Source organism: Polyergus mexicanus, unplaced genomic scaffold, assembly GCF_030449975.1.
Source record: "Polyergus mexicanus isolate NDT 795.1 unplaced genomic scaffold, iyPolMexi1.0 SCAF_5, whole genome shotgun sequence".
Lineage (NCBI taxonomy): Eukaryota > Metazoa > Arthropoda > Insecta > Hymenoptera > Formicidae > Polyergus > Polyergus mexicanus.
Genome location: NW_027223325.1, coordinates 1,482,618 through 1,498,800, shown reverse-complemented (window position 1 = coordinate 1,498,800; position 16,183 = coordinate 1,482,618). Strand labels below are relative to the sequence as shown.

Here is a 16,183-nt window from a genome sequence, read left to right as displayed (position 1 = left end):
CATGTATAGATACTTAGAGAAAAACAAAGCGAAAATATTTTCTTCTTTCAGATATATTTTTATAATCCGTTTTATTTGCTTTGCGAAAAAAGAGAAAGAATAGCACTTATATCGACGCGATGTTAAAAAAAGAAATCGAGGTACAGAGCGATGAAATAAAAGAGCGGAGATAAAAAAGGAAATACGAAGGGGTCAAACATAAAATTGGCAAAAAAAAATTTCTGCTGTTCAGTACGATGTATCTATAGTCATTCTTGTACAGCCCCGGTCGTTAATACGACATAAGGAGGAGCCAGGGTTAAAGCGCGAGGGTGAAACGAGGATTTTTAATTGTAGTTCGTCCGATGTAACCCCGCTCGACCCGTCGGTATTGTCATACCCGGGCGGCGCTTTTCTTTATTTCCCCAGTGGCTGGATGAGGTTATACATTTTTTTAAACTACGGCAATGCCTCCGTCTTCTTATTAGCAAAGCTAATTGGAAATACAAATGGTTATTCACGGTAAGAAAGAGAAGGTTGTGCCGAAGAGTGACTGCGGGGTAGCGGTAGGAGTTTGTAGATATATATCTAGAGAGAGAGAGAGAGAGAGAGAAAGAAAGAGCGGCCGGGGTGAAAGGGGAGGTGGTGGTACACTTCTGCGTATTAAGGTTGTATTTGCTCCGGATAATTAGGACTTTTTCCCAGCCAATTCGGATGAATAATTGATTTTGCTGCTCCCTGTGCTGCCTGTCTGTCGCTCTTGGAACTCTTCGAATGACAATCATCCGAAGAAAAATACGGATCTCTGCGATGAAATATTCAATATCTTGCACAGTATTATATGCGACGAGAAGAACGCAGGATGAGAAAATGTCTTCGAATAACATGCAATAGCAATAATAACTATAGTTTGACTCTGTGTTTTGAAGATCGTTAAATAATAAATAAAAATATTTCTTTTATAGAAAATTGTGGAAATTTATGAAAAATAGTAAATATTTTGTTAAAAAAAGTCAATTTTTTAAATTATTTAAAAAATGTATAAAATACAAAATAACATCGTTCAAAAAAAGATACGTATCGTAGGTGCAATATTAAATTTGATAAACATCAAATTTTTCCTAACAGAGATATTCTTATATTCTGACTTGACAGATCGTGATAAGAAAAGAGCGATGTATGAACGATGAGTCAATGAATATTTTTCACTCTTCTTCAGTCATATTTAACGGAAGGTTTTCCGCAATTTTGTTAGCAACGTAAAAGCCGTCGAACGTCTTTCACGAGACATTTTGACACCCAGTACATCACCCCCATTCCCTTCATCTAGTTATATTACGTATACAATATCTGTGTATCGAAGCTAGTTGATCCTGGTAGGTCCCCTTCCTCGACGCGAGGCCATACATCATACCACCTTCTTTATTAAACTCATATTTTTCAAAAAGTCTCACCTTCGCTATCTGAAGCGCCTCCTCTCGCTCGCAACTCGGAAATCAACCCGGGGAGAACAAAAAATTCATTTGGCATTCGAGCATAAGATGGATATGAAAATTTTTATGCTAAAAATTATTTACGTCTGCCTCACCGATATGAGTCAACTAGTTTGTAATCATAAATGATAATAAGTAAATATATATATATATATATATATAGTCTCTTTTTATTTAATGAAAATTTCTATAAAAAATATCCTAATAAACATATGATATAATTGATGAAAGTCAAACATTGGAAAATTTGCAGAAGACACATCGTTCGGTTCTCTTAACAAATGAAATTGACAAATTCTCAACAAATGAAATTTTTCACGATAAGATGGAAGAAATATTATATACACGAGAATTGACGAGAGGAAGACGGAGGTTCTTTAACGACTGACGTTTTCATGGGATACATCGCGTGACGAGTTCGTTGTCTCTTCGTAGCGCCAAAAAGTTAGTCTACTTTCCTTCGACGGGCGGAGGAGAGATTGGCCGTTTGGCGGGCATAAAGAAGAAAGCCACCCCCTTCAGTTTGCCTTCCAACGCACCCTTCGGCACCTACGCCGGTCGCCCCTCACGACCCAAAAAACCGCGGACGGTTATAAAGCATTCTTCCAGTTTATTAGACGAAGACTCGCAGGCTTCTCTTTATATTAAGCATGTGCATTATTAATGCGGTGGTATAACCGTAAAATGCTGATGAAAAAAAGTTGCCGAGCCCCGCGGGTGTTTCTTCTGCGGCAAGGTGAAAGAAGAAACGGAAGGTCCTCCGAGATTGCTGCCGCAGCTTGACGGACTGACTCTTCGACTAATCGGATATTATATTGCGTGAAATTTAAACTTACAGACGCTTTTCATCGAAGAAGTTATTCGCGAGATAACGTGCAATTTTGGAGTAACAACTTATTAATCTCGCGAGTAATAATTGAAAATCTTATGTAAATATACGATACAAAAAGCAAATAGACAAAAAGAAAAACATGACGTATTAATAATATCTTCAATTTGTGATCGATCAAAGATAGCATCGTGTTTGTAGACGACAATCGACTAGTATTTTTTGCTAGACCGTTCCAATGCGATAAGATAGCGCAGCAATCTGGCACTGCACAGGAGTTACACGCATCAGGGATTTCCATGGAAATCGATGACACCCTCGACGATGTAACTTCGGACGAGAGAGAATCGTCGAATAGAATGCCCGTAACTTATCCAGATAAGGGGTTGTAAAACGATGCTGTAGCTATCTGCCAATACGGTCTGCTCACCCTTCTCGCGGGAAGGGAGCGCCTGCATTCAGGTTGCGGATAGATATAGGGAGCAATTTCGCAGAAATTGATGCCATTTGAATATCGTCTGCGCCACGACACGCTCTTCCAAGATGGTGCCGTTCGTAAAGACGTTTACACGATTGTCGGAGATCTCTATCCGATCCGTACGCGCTACGTCGACAAATACTGTTGAGACACATTGGTATTATGTATATGTTTCGTGGATTGTATTTCTATTGCTGGCTGGGCGTGCGGTACTTCACAAGGAGATGGAGCGACTAACGTAAACTGGCATCTGTTACTCGACATTGGTTTCTCCGTCGATCGCATTAACTCGTGAAGAGATTAAAGAGAGGATTAAAATGAGTAGCGAGTTCTTTCACGATCAACATTATTTGTATCAATTTTATCAATTATTTAATTATTCACGATATGAATGTTGTAAATTAACATGTTTTATACAATCTTATCTTATATAATAATTATTCAGAAAAAAAATCTATTTTATATATATATATATATATATATATATATATATATATATATATATATATATATACTGATTACATACTCTCTATACTTGGCAGAATATATATTAAGAACGAATAGTAATCTATATAGCAAGCAAAATGTGAATCTCTTACGAATCCCTATCTCGTGCACAATGAACGATAAAATTATTCCAAGTTTCATCGAACGTACTATTACGTCGTATCATTCGCCGAAATACTTCCGGGTGACTTTAATCAGAGCGCACCTTTACCCCTGATGTATGATTATACTTGGCGACTTCCAGATACGTGCCAGGGTTACGTCACGTAGGTGTTACCAAAGTCTTGTTTATCAAGTGCGCCGCTACACACACAGTCAAGATATACATATACACTCTTCTCGGTGTCCGTCAATGGCGCTTCTTAGCTTATGCATAAAGCCCCTTTCGCCCCATCACCCTCACGCCGGTCCCGTCTATCCATATCCACCTCCCGCGGCCTCCTCATCTTTCACGATTTCATCCCTGCCGTTTCAACCCCTTCTTCGACCGGTAGTAGCAGATCGGAGCGTCTCGCTCGCTCGTTCGCTCTCGCGAGTATTTCCGCCAGGATGTATCGCAAAATCTATACGGCCTAAGGGGTGCGACGGGAGAAGGGGGTGGGGGTGGAGGGGAGGGGGGAGTGGGGGGGGGGAGGGCGAGAGTAGCAGGAATGGGCGACGGTGGCGGAGGCCAGGGTGGTTTTCGAGAAGGGTGAGCCCCGTCACATTTCACTACAGACTAATAACTTCTGAATATTCATTTCGTGTTTCTCCTTGCCTGCTTGCGAACCCGTAAGCAAGACTAATGCGACTTTCACAACAGAATGCTTGACGTTTCCGGAGATATATCGGACAAAAACAATCGAAAGTTAATGATTTTAACCGATTTGCTTATTACACGTAAAATACATCGTGATAATGTAAATTGAAAGATGCGTGATTCTTAATCTGTACGGATTGTTTGAGGAAATAATCGGCGCGTTTCGTGTGAGATGAGTTTAAGGGGTATGTACTCTCCTTCGTCGAAGCGAGAAAAACAGAGTAGCTTGGAGGCGAGGGAAAAGCGAGAGACGGTCGTCATGGCAACTATGAATTAAGTAATCAATGAATTATTATTGACATTGATGTCTTCGCCCTGCTCCTCCCCCCCCCCTCCCTGCTACTTGCGATACTTCAAGACTCATAAAGCAGGTTGCCCTGCGTTTCTGATTAATACACCGGTAGTATATCTCAGTGGATTTCAGGATAAAGAGACGAAAAGTCTGAAACGAGAACGAAAAGAAGCGGATATAGCTCGCTAGATGGAAAATGATATCCGTGGTAGGTTTCTTGCGTAAACATAATTTTTCTGCTCTTTATATTCAATATAGGCAGCGTAAATGAATAGTTATATTCATGGTTTTTATACGATTGATAATTAACTAAAAATTCTTCATATTTCGAAATATTATTAATCCTTGCGCTTAATAGATCTTTATCGCTTTTAATGTACTGCAATCATTTTTAATTCTTTTCATCTTTTCATTCCGAGAACCCCTATCAGTTTACAAGTGTACATACATTAATATGCAAAAAGTTTAAAAGAGTTTTCGTTTTAAAATATTAATAAAAACGAAATGTAATAAATTAATGATCTAATTGCTAATCTAATCTGATTAATTTGACTTGAAAAATATTTCTCGCCCACGGTTTTCAACCGCCATTCGACTTTGGCTCGCTCTTTATGTCGCTAAGGTTTCCGACGTTCGTAATTCGGAATGATGCTCGTAGAAAATACGATAGGACGCTTCGTATCGCGAAGGAGAGAGCGGGACAAGAGTGGCCGGAAGAGGATGAGGGGAAGGAGAAAAGAGGAGAAAGGAGCACGGTGGAATGCTTCGAGCCAATAGAAGAGACTCCGCGCCAGCTTCAATTTCACGATCTTCGCGACAAATTAGCACGGACGAATTTCCCGCATCCCCTTCCTTGCACCGCGTTCTCTCACTGGAATTTCTCGCATCAGCGTTTTTCCGTCCTCTTCGATCAAGCTGATTGGCAAACGCGATTATTCCCCAGCGAGTTTGTCTCTTGGAAATTACTCGTTAGTGTTTGCCATCTGATTTAGTAAGCAATTCCGTTATCTTGTGGAACACAAATAATCCGTATATTTTTACATTCTAATACAAAAAGATCTCTTCGATACATAGCGTGAAATATTTAAGCATCCATATGCGGAGAAAAGCGACAGAGGAGAAAACGATGTAAACGGAAGTGGAGAGAAACAGCGTGCTAGATTCCGTAACGTGAAATTTCGAACAACACAATACGCTATGTAAATGAATGAGAAGCGTTGCGCGTGAAAGGCAGAGCACATCTCTGCGAGCATCCGACGCGTCGTTATAAAAATGACTTCGTGTTGCGGATTAGGATGGAGGGATTGCGATGGCTTTTACGCGCTAAGATCGGAAGAGAGCATGGGAGAGAAAGAGAGGACGATTATAAAAAAAGACAAGCAGAAGAGGGCGAATTAAATTTTCACAACGACAACTGACGATCGTGAAATCCCGTCCCTTACCTCTCCCCATTATCCTCCCCCTACCCCGCGACGCGACAGTAGACGGTCCGGCGTTACCGACCCTCCATTGTCTCCGACAAAACAACTCCCCGTCCTCCCGTCCTCCTATTTCCCACCCCCGGTTAGGAAACGTGCGATAATAAATATAGAGAAAATGAAAAATTATTAAAAACTTCCTTTTTAACCTTGGGTAATCCTCGTCGCCCCTAGAGATGCCGCATTAAAAACTCGCCGTTTCCCTGTCCCCCCTTCCCCCCCCCAAACCCCGCGGCTCCTTCCCTCCGTCTCCGCTTGCTCTTTCTGCACCCTCGTCCACCCCGGACTTCGCGGTCCTCGGGGTTGGGTGTCCGGACACGCGAATTATTTATACGCAGGAGTCTCTCTGACGACATTACCACAGTGTTAGCATTAAATCATAATGTACGACCCGTTACGAGCCACTGTGATTCGGCCTTGCGCGCGCTCCCGTGTCAACGAGAGCTCTTCGCTCGCGCTCGCGTGCTCCTTGTTTTTGCACTTCTAAAGAGCGCGAATAATTATTCTCCGAGTCGGAATGCCCGTTGATTCCCCGTACGTAAAAAAAAAAGTACGGGCGATCGTACTTCGTTGTATGGATCGTTGATTAGTCGGTCATACGTCACTTTCATTGCTCCCCGTGCGCGGAAAGATGTAGAAATAACGTTTGACAGATATATAAATCTATATTTTTAAAAATTGGTTTAATATATTAACTCTCTGTAGTAAGCTAATAATTTAGTTAATGAAAGTTGAGAGTTTTCTGACGATGTTATACCGAACGATTTGTATCATCACACTCGCGAGGAGATAACGCGAGTAATTGTGCAAGTTTCGCGTATCGCTTGGCGAGGCAGGTAGCTTTTTGCCTTTACGTAGATCTACGAGTAATCACGCGAGATGGCACAAAACAACGAAACCACGTCGTATAATAAACCTATATTAATCTCGTAGGAAAGAGATAAAGCGATATTATCGAGCGAGTTCGCCGTCAAACGTCGACTCACCTCCGCGTCGTAACTTTTTCATGAATAATCCCCGAGCTAATTTGAATAAATTATAACCGACGGCGTTTGACGGGGCTCCCAAATTCTCGGCGACGCTATTGATAACCGTGAAAACGGAAGAGGGAGTACCGCTGCCCGCGTGCTAAAGTAGAAGGATCTCTGCGGCTTCCATTAATTCCTTTGTCTCGCGATTCTGTCACGGCCTCGGGGGCTGATTTTCAAGGACTTTTTTCCGCAGAGTCCATTAAAATATCAATTAAAACGATCGTGTCCATCTCACCTTTTCGCAGAATTCAACCTTTATTTCCTGACGATTACGTCGAATCGATACGTCTAACCGTATACGATCAATCGAGTTCATTGTTAAGTCAAGCAGCTCCATTGTTTCGAAAGAAAACATAAAAAAGAAATCTTATCCAGATGATGATGAATGTATATATCTTTTCATTATTTCAAATATGTATTATAAGTATAAAATAGGATAATCTTTAATCCCCTGTTAATAATTTTCTATCAAATAATTTGTATTAATGTATCCTTTTTTATCCAGATTGTTTTTCGTTGCAGATTTTTATTTTCAAACAGCAAATAGCGATTCGAATTAAAACCGATTAATTATGGAGATACGATGAAACACGTAATAGGGCAATTACCGCAGAAGAGCATCGACATGCGGATACCGAATACCGTTTCGTAACAATAATGCTGTCAGAGTCAAGCCGTATGATCGTGAATGCGCGCATTCATCCGGCTCGATAATCCAACTTGAAAGGTACACGTCCGGGGCTTTTTCTACTTACTACAACGGCGCTCAGAAGCACGTACGTAACGAACAAACGTTTCCGGAATACCTGTTACCTAGGGCGCTGGAAAAAATATGGGAAACCCCATCCTTGGAGAAGGAGCAATAGAGGGGATAGCGAAGAAGGGGCGAGGGGAGGGGGCGAGGAAAGGGAGAGGTCGGTTTACTCCACGTAGAAGGCGCGTATGAATTGGCGTGTGCGCGCCGCTGCTCACACGCACACGAGCTCACATGCGAGCGAGCGCAAGGGTTGAATTTTAATTATTTTCTCTTTGGTAGGTATAATATTTCAATGCTCGGCGGAGCCTGGCCGACCGGGCGCTCGCCTCTCGCCGCCATCTCTGTCAAGTAATGTTATTATAATTATACGCGTGTGCGCTTGGTCGGTCATTTCTTGTGCCCGTCCATCCCCCGACTATCCTCTGGCCGCCCTCCCCTCACGCACACGGCGCATCCTCTGTGTCCGTCTTTCTTCTTTTTCTCCGCCGTCTCCGCCTCGCCACCCTCTCGCGAGCGCCTCTCTTTTCGCTCGCTTCTCGCGTCTCGCCTGCGTTCCCATTGCCTGGGTATTGCGCAATTAAAATGTCGTAATTGTCCGTCGGAATTCATCTTGAAATTCGTACCTAACCGAGTCGACGCGACGCGTTGATGTCCACCTTTCTTGAGTGTGTACGTTGCACTCGAGTAATGCACCCGAGATATCGACGTGAGCAAGGGATTCAAGGCTGAATATTTACATAGTTCGATATTTTTTTATACGAGTTTCAAGGAGTTTTATTCAGAAATAAAGCAAATTAAAATAATCTTTTGTAAATATGAAAAATAATATTGCAATATCATGTTTGCCATCTTTAATGTATCGTTAATGTTTCATACTTTAAATTAGGTCTCTTCCAGAATTTACTCTCGAATGAAATTGATTTTTTTCTTCCTTTTGTCGAAACATTTCAAAACGGAAGAAAACAAAAAAAAAACCAAAAAGAAAACCAAAAAAAAAACCTCCAAAAAAAGTATTACATAAAATCATTTACAGTATCTACGCGTTGTTATTTGATAGTTAACTGATCGTTATGAAAAAAATGATTTCAAGAATTGTAAATGAAGATAAAAGATTGTTGGATTCAATAATAACTTATAAGGAAGTCTGTATTAAACCAATCAAAAATTTTCAAACAGGGGCATAATCTTTTCACGCGTGAAATCACAATCGAAAGAATAACATATTATTTTTATTTATGTTACAGCTTTTTTGACTCGCGACAATAATTGCATACGTTAATTTGAGAGGCATAAACTATACAATAATTGGAGGACATTTGTAATAATTATTACAATAATTCTCTTCACAAGAATTTTTATTACATATAAATTTTTTGTGAAAGGTAACCGCATAAAATGTGATGATATATGCGCAAATACGATAAAAATGATGTATCGTAAGCTTTGTGATCACCGAGCTATGATTACGTTGTGCACGAAATACAAAAAATTATACTCGTTTAACTTTACGAAAGTACTGAGTCTCCTTTAGCGAAGATTCCACTAAAAAAAAATCTTAAAAAAACACATAAACGAGAGCATAAATAGTTTTGCTCGGGAGATATGAAAAAAAAAAAATGAGCTCGGTTGTAACATAATATAAATATCTCGTATACATTTACGTTGCTTGAAAAGAACGTGTCGCGGCCGCGGTCGATGTTCGCGCGGCGGACGAAAGGCGAGTCGTCGGCCGGATAAAGCCGGACGGCGCATGTACGCGATCACCTGAAATTCAGAATTGCAAATTCTTTAATTCACGGGACGCGATGGCGATGGCGATGGCGACGACGACGGGCGGTTGCAACGGAGTTCCTCCGCTCAGCAGGAAAATACCTTCGTCTGACCTATACAAACATCGCGGGAGACGAGGGGGGATGTGTATTCAAAAATTTACATAGGTACATTCTGATTAAAGTGTCCTAGAAAGCAAATCTAATACAGCAGCGGCGAGAGTACGCCAAATCTCTCTCCTTTCCCTCCTCCTTCTTCCCTATTCCCTGTCTCTTTCCATCACGCAGTAAAAAGCCTCGGATGTGCGAGAGCGCGAGGAATTGTACGGGATGGATTATTATATATCCTTCGGAGAGTTTTTACCGGACCGGCGGAGAATATCGGGATCGAATGACGGATGAAAGAACTGGCGATGTCCAGTATATCATGATAATCGTGCGATTTATTACTCGTTGCCAATGTTTATTATCCCGATAACGCGCTAAGGTGAACGTGACGAGAACGTAGAATAAATAAAATCGCGGAGAAAGAAAAAGAACACTTAAAAAACGAGGCAATCGTGGAAGAGAGAACATCTCGTAATGAATTTCTGCGTTTGATAATAAAAATGTAACCTGCTCGGTGAACACAAAAAGGGTCACGAAGACCACGTGTGCGCTGGTATTTTCGAAAAAAATCATATTTTATCCCACGGCAAATAAGTAAAATCCGTCTTGTGTCTGTCAAGTTAACGACAATGGGACAGCATGCGTTCCACACTCGGCGATTGGATTCGCCAATTAATCACCGGCCGAGCCGCGGCGGCACGCATGAAAGAATAACGATGCGGAAACGAAACGAAATTTAAATATTCTCGCGTCGTTCGCGAGGAGGAGACCGAGGGGTAGGAAAGGGCAACTACGGTATCCGCGGGCATTCCTCCGCATCCCTCGACGGTTCTAGGACGGGGTGGGAACAGGCGAGCCTGGTGTAATTGCAAAATTGCATTAGCTTTGTGCTCTTCCGCCGTTCGCCCAGACGTAAGAGATACGCGTATGTAGCGCGTTGCACAATGAACGATTTATATGAATGAGAGAAAATTTTCGTTTCTTTTTTTTTCCGTTCAACGTCCCCAATCCACCGCGTGTGTGCCGTTAAGTGATGTCTTCTTTCCGGGATAGAGGCTACGTTCTTGCCAGATTAGCGAGACAATTTGCGAGAATCGCGTTAAAGTATTAGACTCAATCAACGAATTGCCATTATATAATTCAAAATGGAACAAACATACTTTTAAATTTCGATATTCCTGCTAATCCAGCGATACCTTCCCTCCGTTTAATTTTCCTTTTGCAACGTTGTGCGATATTTGTACGATCTTATCGGAAAGCGTCGCGAATCCCTTCGTTCGGTCGTACGAGTCGATAGCATCTACGAGAGCATTGAAAGGGAGGTTCGATGCGAACGAAAGATACCGAGGGTCGCGCGAGGAACGGAGATGCAGAGAGAAGCCTCGGCGTCTGCGAGTGTTATTTGCACGGTATCGAGCACAAGCCTCCCCCGTCCTTAAACCAGACTCGCCATTTCCCCGGCTCGTTTCGTTTCTCCGGCGACAAATAAGCAACAGAACGAGCGCGGCCCTATCTCGCGTCGGCAACGATTGCTTGAGAAACGCACCAGATTCCTGATTCCGTGTCGCCTCTCGACTGAAATTTATCTTCTTCGGTCCCTACCTCTTACGTCAGACATCCTACTACTAAAATGTCGTTTCAAATTCGAATCGGATCTTTATCTCCGCTCGTCGGATACATTTTAATCGGAATTGTAGAGGGATGAGCTCGTGCGACATCCACATTTGAATACCGATATGTATTAATAATTTTGACAAGACGAGATTTTATTCTTACCAGCTAAAGGCTAAAGAATGAAAATATTAAAGAAGATTATCATTAATCATTACATTAATACACAATTGTGGAAAAATATTTTATATTTTTGAAAATATTCAGAGAGAGATAGAGAGAGAGAAACTATTGCATTATACTATTTAAATTATTGCTTATAAATATCACAAACTTAAAAGAAGAAAATATATCAAAATTTTTTAATAAAAAATAAAGAAACTTGTTTGCGGTATAAATTATGAATAATTACGATATTGTTAAAGATAATTACATATTAAATAATTTACAATTTACAGCTTATAATTTTAAATTTGTAAAGCGATAATAAATATCACAATGAAATTTGGTACTTTAATAAATATCAATGTCTGGTTAAATACCGGGTAACGTGATGCAGTCTGGTACACGCGAAGCGTCTTTTTCACGAAGGAGATGCGAGACTTGACACCGATAATGCGTCCGTTTGTATTCATCCAGTTATCGACGCGAAGGGTGCCGGCGGGGATAGAGGCTCGACAAGGTATTGTAATACCGCAAGGTTTTATGAGAAACCTGGGGGCGTCGTCGAGCCCCGCGAGAGACGGGGGACGAGCGGGGAGGAAAATTGAAAATGAGCATAAAAAGCATAAAAAGCGAGACGCAGGGCAGATTGCCGTGGAACATTCTTCGGCAAAGGGGCAATTCATTTTCGTATGCTATATCAATTTCTTGCTTCGCCTCCTCGCCTCGGCCATCTCCTCGCTCTCCTCATCCTAGCGTCCCTACGCTCGCAGCCACCAACCTCCGATCTATACGCGTTTCATCCCTTAAAACCGTTAACTCCGCCAGACATCAAGGGGAATGCGAATTAGCTCCGGCCGTCTTATCCGTGCCGATAAAAATGGCGATGAAAAAGACGATGCCCGGATCGTTCTGTCGTCCCCTGCCGCCTCGTTGCCATCCCTTCCCCGCTTCTCCCAATCGAGAGTTACCTTAATGGAAGTTATGTCTTAATCGATCCCTTCCTTTCACGTCCGAAGTACTACGCGAACGGTGTTTACCGTGGGCGTAGTTAAGGAGGCTTTCCGAGTAACGACTTGCCAGTACGAAGAAATTAAGATTTACATGAGATAATTAAGGATTAAGTAGAACCCGTGTCGCGCGTTCGACGCATTTTCGAGGGTACGTCGGACGGATACGTGCGTGGAATAAGGCGGACTTTTGGTTTGATAAATAGGTGAAACACATCCTGGAGACGAATGCGACATATAGAGGCGTGAGCTTATTTCGTGCGCTCTTTGACAAATATTTTTACAACTCTTATACCGTTATGTACATTCTTCACATAAAATCTTTAAATTTCTGAATATTTCACCATGAAAGTTGTTTACTATTCACCATGGAAAATGTTTACAACTTTTAAACCACGATATTATAGAGTTTCAAACATAAAAAGAACGAGAAATTCCAAATATTTTCTATACGAATCTCGTATACATCGTCTATTACATTCACATACATATACACGACCCTCACACATGTACACACATTTTCCGAAGTGCGGGAGCAAAGGGTTGAAGGAGGAAGGCCAGGCTCTACGATCGATCATGCATTATAGACTGGAAGCTGACACCTGGTGATAGATCGCGGTAATTAAATAACTCGTTGCGATCAGGCCGAGCTCGAGATTCGGTCCGCTGGTAGGAAGAAGAGGGCGGCGGCGGCGGCGGAGGGGTCTCTACCAGCATGTGCGCGTCGTCCCTGGACGGGATGTAATTGACAAGGCAATTGATAATCGCCGTCGGGTTGACAGTATCTCCGAGAATTAGCGTTATACGCGAGCGTCAGGGCTCTCCCCCAAATTGCCGCACAGATTATCAAGACGGCCGAGGATGCAGGATTTCGCTAGCGATCGCATCACTTGTTTTGCAGCCTCATATTGCAGAGTAAATAATTTGTAGATAGATCTACAATATATTATATAAGTAATTTCGATAATTAAAAATAATCTCCGACTATCGCATAAAAACAGAAGAATAGAATATTTAGTATATTCCCTTTCTTTTTCCTCAAAATAGATTTATAATTAATTAATAAAACGTTACAAAAATATTTTATATTAATTTTCTTTATAAATAACAGTTGTGGTTAATAGAAAAAAATAAATCACAGAACAGCAACTGTACGAATTTCGATAAATATATAAAATGTGCTTTGTATGTTTATAGAAAGCTTATTAAAGTTTATTCAAGAGAAGCCAATGGTCAGTTGACCTTATCAGAAAATCGAGAGCCGAGATCGGCGAGGTACATAGCTGCGACCTAATTAATAATTGCGACTCGGCTCCACTCGACCTCGGGGCGACTCGACTCGCGGTCCGGCGGCGTTTAATTATTTCGACGTGAAATATGTATAGCGGGTGGTCCGTAGAAAGCGAGGGGGGGTTGGTCGAAGCTGCGAAGCGACTGGGTAACCTTATTCACCATTGTCGAGCCGAGAAAAGGTTCGAGTGGGAAGGATTCTGTTCGCCGGGGGGGTGGAAATGAGACACGGTGCCGGTCGGGCCGGCAAAAAAACGCCGCCTTCTGTTTAATTTCATTTTTAACTTGAGGCTATATTTAATTAAGAAATATCACGAAACTCTTGACGTATATATATATATATATAGCCAAGAGATGGCGGACAAACGGGGTTTTAACCCACCACCCATCGACTTGTCGCAGCACGAAAGAACGACCGAGACGGTTGCAGCGCAGGCCAAGTGTAAATTAAAAAAAAAAGCTACAGCCAATTTGTACGGGACAATCTCACGTTGCGAGAAAAAAGAGAGAAGGAGAAAGGAGAGTGTGAGAGAAGTCAAAGGGTGGAAGATTGGAAACAAAGTTATCGCAGCGAGACGCATAGATGGTGGGCTCCAACATGCCTTCAACACGCGCTTCGAAATCGACAAATGTTGCGAAAACGCGTTGCTTCACGTGTATATTATCGAGCTAACGTGTATGTAATTTTCACTCGTTTCTTATCATCTTTGACGCAAACTTATAAAACAGTCTTTGCGAACAAAATACTTATTCGTCGGATCGGAAATATTCAAACAGATTCTTATGTCAATAATATTCTTTCTATACTTTGTTGATAAAAAAGATGATACGCAATTAAATACTTTCTAACGTAAAGAGCCCGTGACAATCGAATTATCACAAGAACACATATAATATCAAATACTCTTGTGTGTAATCTAAGAATTACATTCGCTATTTAACAATTACAACAAGTGTGCTTTGCTCGACAGAGCGTAAATTACTGAAAATACACTTTTCCTTTTACGATGCGCCGAGCTTGTCTCTCATTCCACCCCTTTTCACGCAAGGGTGCGCGGATTTGGTCGCGCGCGCGGTGCTTCCGAAGTAGTCCCGAGAACGAGGGCTGATTATGTTTATTCGTGTGCGACGACTAAGTATATTTTTGGTTCTTCTCATGTCTCACGAATGATCCCAAATTGCTGAGTAATGGCAGTTCGAGTGGTTACCGACAACCAGGAGCAGACCGACAACGCGGCAAATGGCAAGGGTTTGTAATTTGTGCTCGGTGACGCGAGACCACCGTGCTGGCTTTGACTCGAGCGAATAATTTCACCTATTAACATTACGTCCTAATTACCGATATATCGTATTGTCGACGTGCTGCCGAGGAATCGCGCTCCGAGTTGTCGACGAAGATGAGTGAGCGATACCATTAAAACGAATATAAGATTACGATAGAAAGAATATGACATGCTGATTTGATAAAAATCAAAGTGGCTCTTCCTGAATTTTGAATCGGTCTCAATGAACAAGAAAAACGTCTTCGTCTTTCTCCGTAGCCGCGAAGTGCAGCTGCGAAACAACCCGCACGACGTTATTACGTTTCGTGCTCTCGCATCGACCAAATCTTAATTATTTGCAATTTTACGGACGGCGGAACGTAATTATAATGCGAGCAAAGGACCATATCGCTGTAGGGTCGCGTGGTTGGTGGCGCAGTTACCTACCCCCTGACCTCCATCCGTCGGCCATCCCTCTCTCCTCTCACTCTCTCATCCTCTCTCTGGCATGCGTTTTCGCTTTTCTCCTTCCTGTTGCTCTTCCTCTCTCTCTCTCTCTTTTCTCAACAACCCTTCTCAGAACCGGCGGCGCACTCGCCGTGAGCATTTCATCAGAAGCGCCGTCGAGTTCCACAGACCACTTAACTCATAAATGAGGGATTATTTCATCGTGTAATCGCGTATGGACCAAAAAGCATTACAATTAACGCTAACCAACTGCGCGGCGACGTCATGCACCCGCGGCACCGCGACGTCAAATATAGAAACACGATGCTTGGTAGCCGCGGTATTGCTACGCGTCGCACGCGGCATGTTGCCTTTGGATATTATTTCGTATTTATCGCGATGAAAGCTTCGGTTACATCGCCCGTAGAATGTCGTAGGATTTTGAAGATGATGCTTTGTTTACGCGATTATCAACGAATTTCGTGATTTCCGCGAACGCGTGTATTTAATGTACTCTTACATTCAACCGTAATTCTTAATCTTCCGTACTAAACTCCACAATAATTAAACTTTGATATACCATATTTAATTTTTTTTTTTTTTATAATATGGTAAATCGAATATATAAATTATTGCAAACTTTTCTAAAAACTCTATTCAAATTTATTCATACAAAATGATTCACACATAACTACTTAAATAGTCTTAACAAAATCTGTTATTAAGATGATAAGAAAAAGTACATCGAACAAATTTAGTCAGACGCAAAATTTATACGTACTTCGTCACAATTTGGCAATAATCGCGAATTTTCAGTTCCGCGGAAAGCGCTACGTAAGATCAGAGCAAAGCGAGGTAAATCGGGCGATCTAAATCAATCG

General features: G+C 41.8%; 1 protein-coding gene across 2 annotated transcripts in view; it reads right to left on the bottom strand.

Moving 5' to 3' along the window:
• The window catches only part of LOC138933532 (protein odd-skipped-related 2), a 329,776-nt gene that overhangs the window by 119,780 nt on the left and 193,813 nt on the right, over positions 1-16,183 (bottom strand). The window lies entirely within an intron of this gene.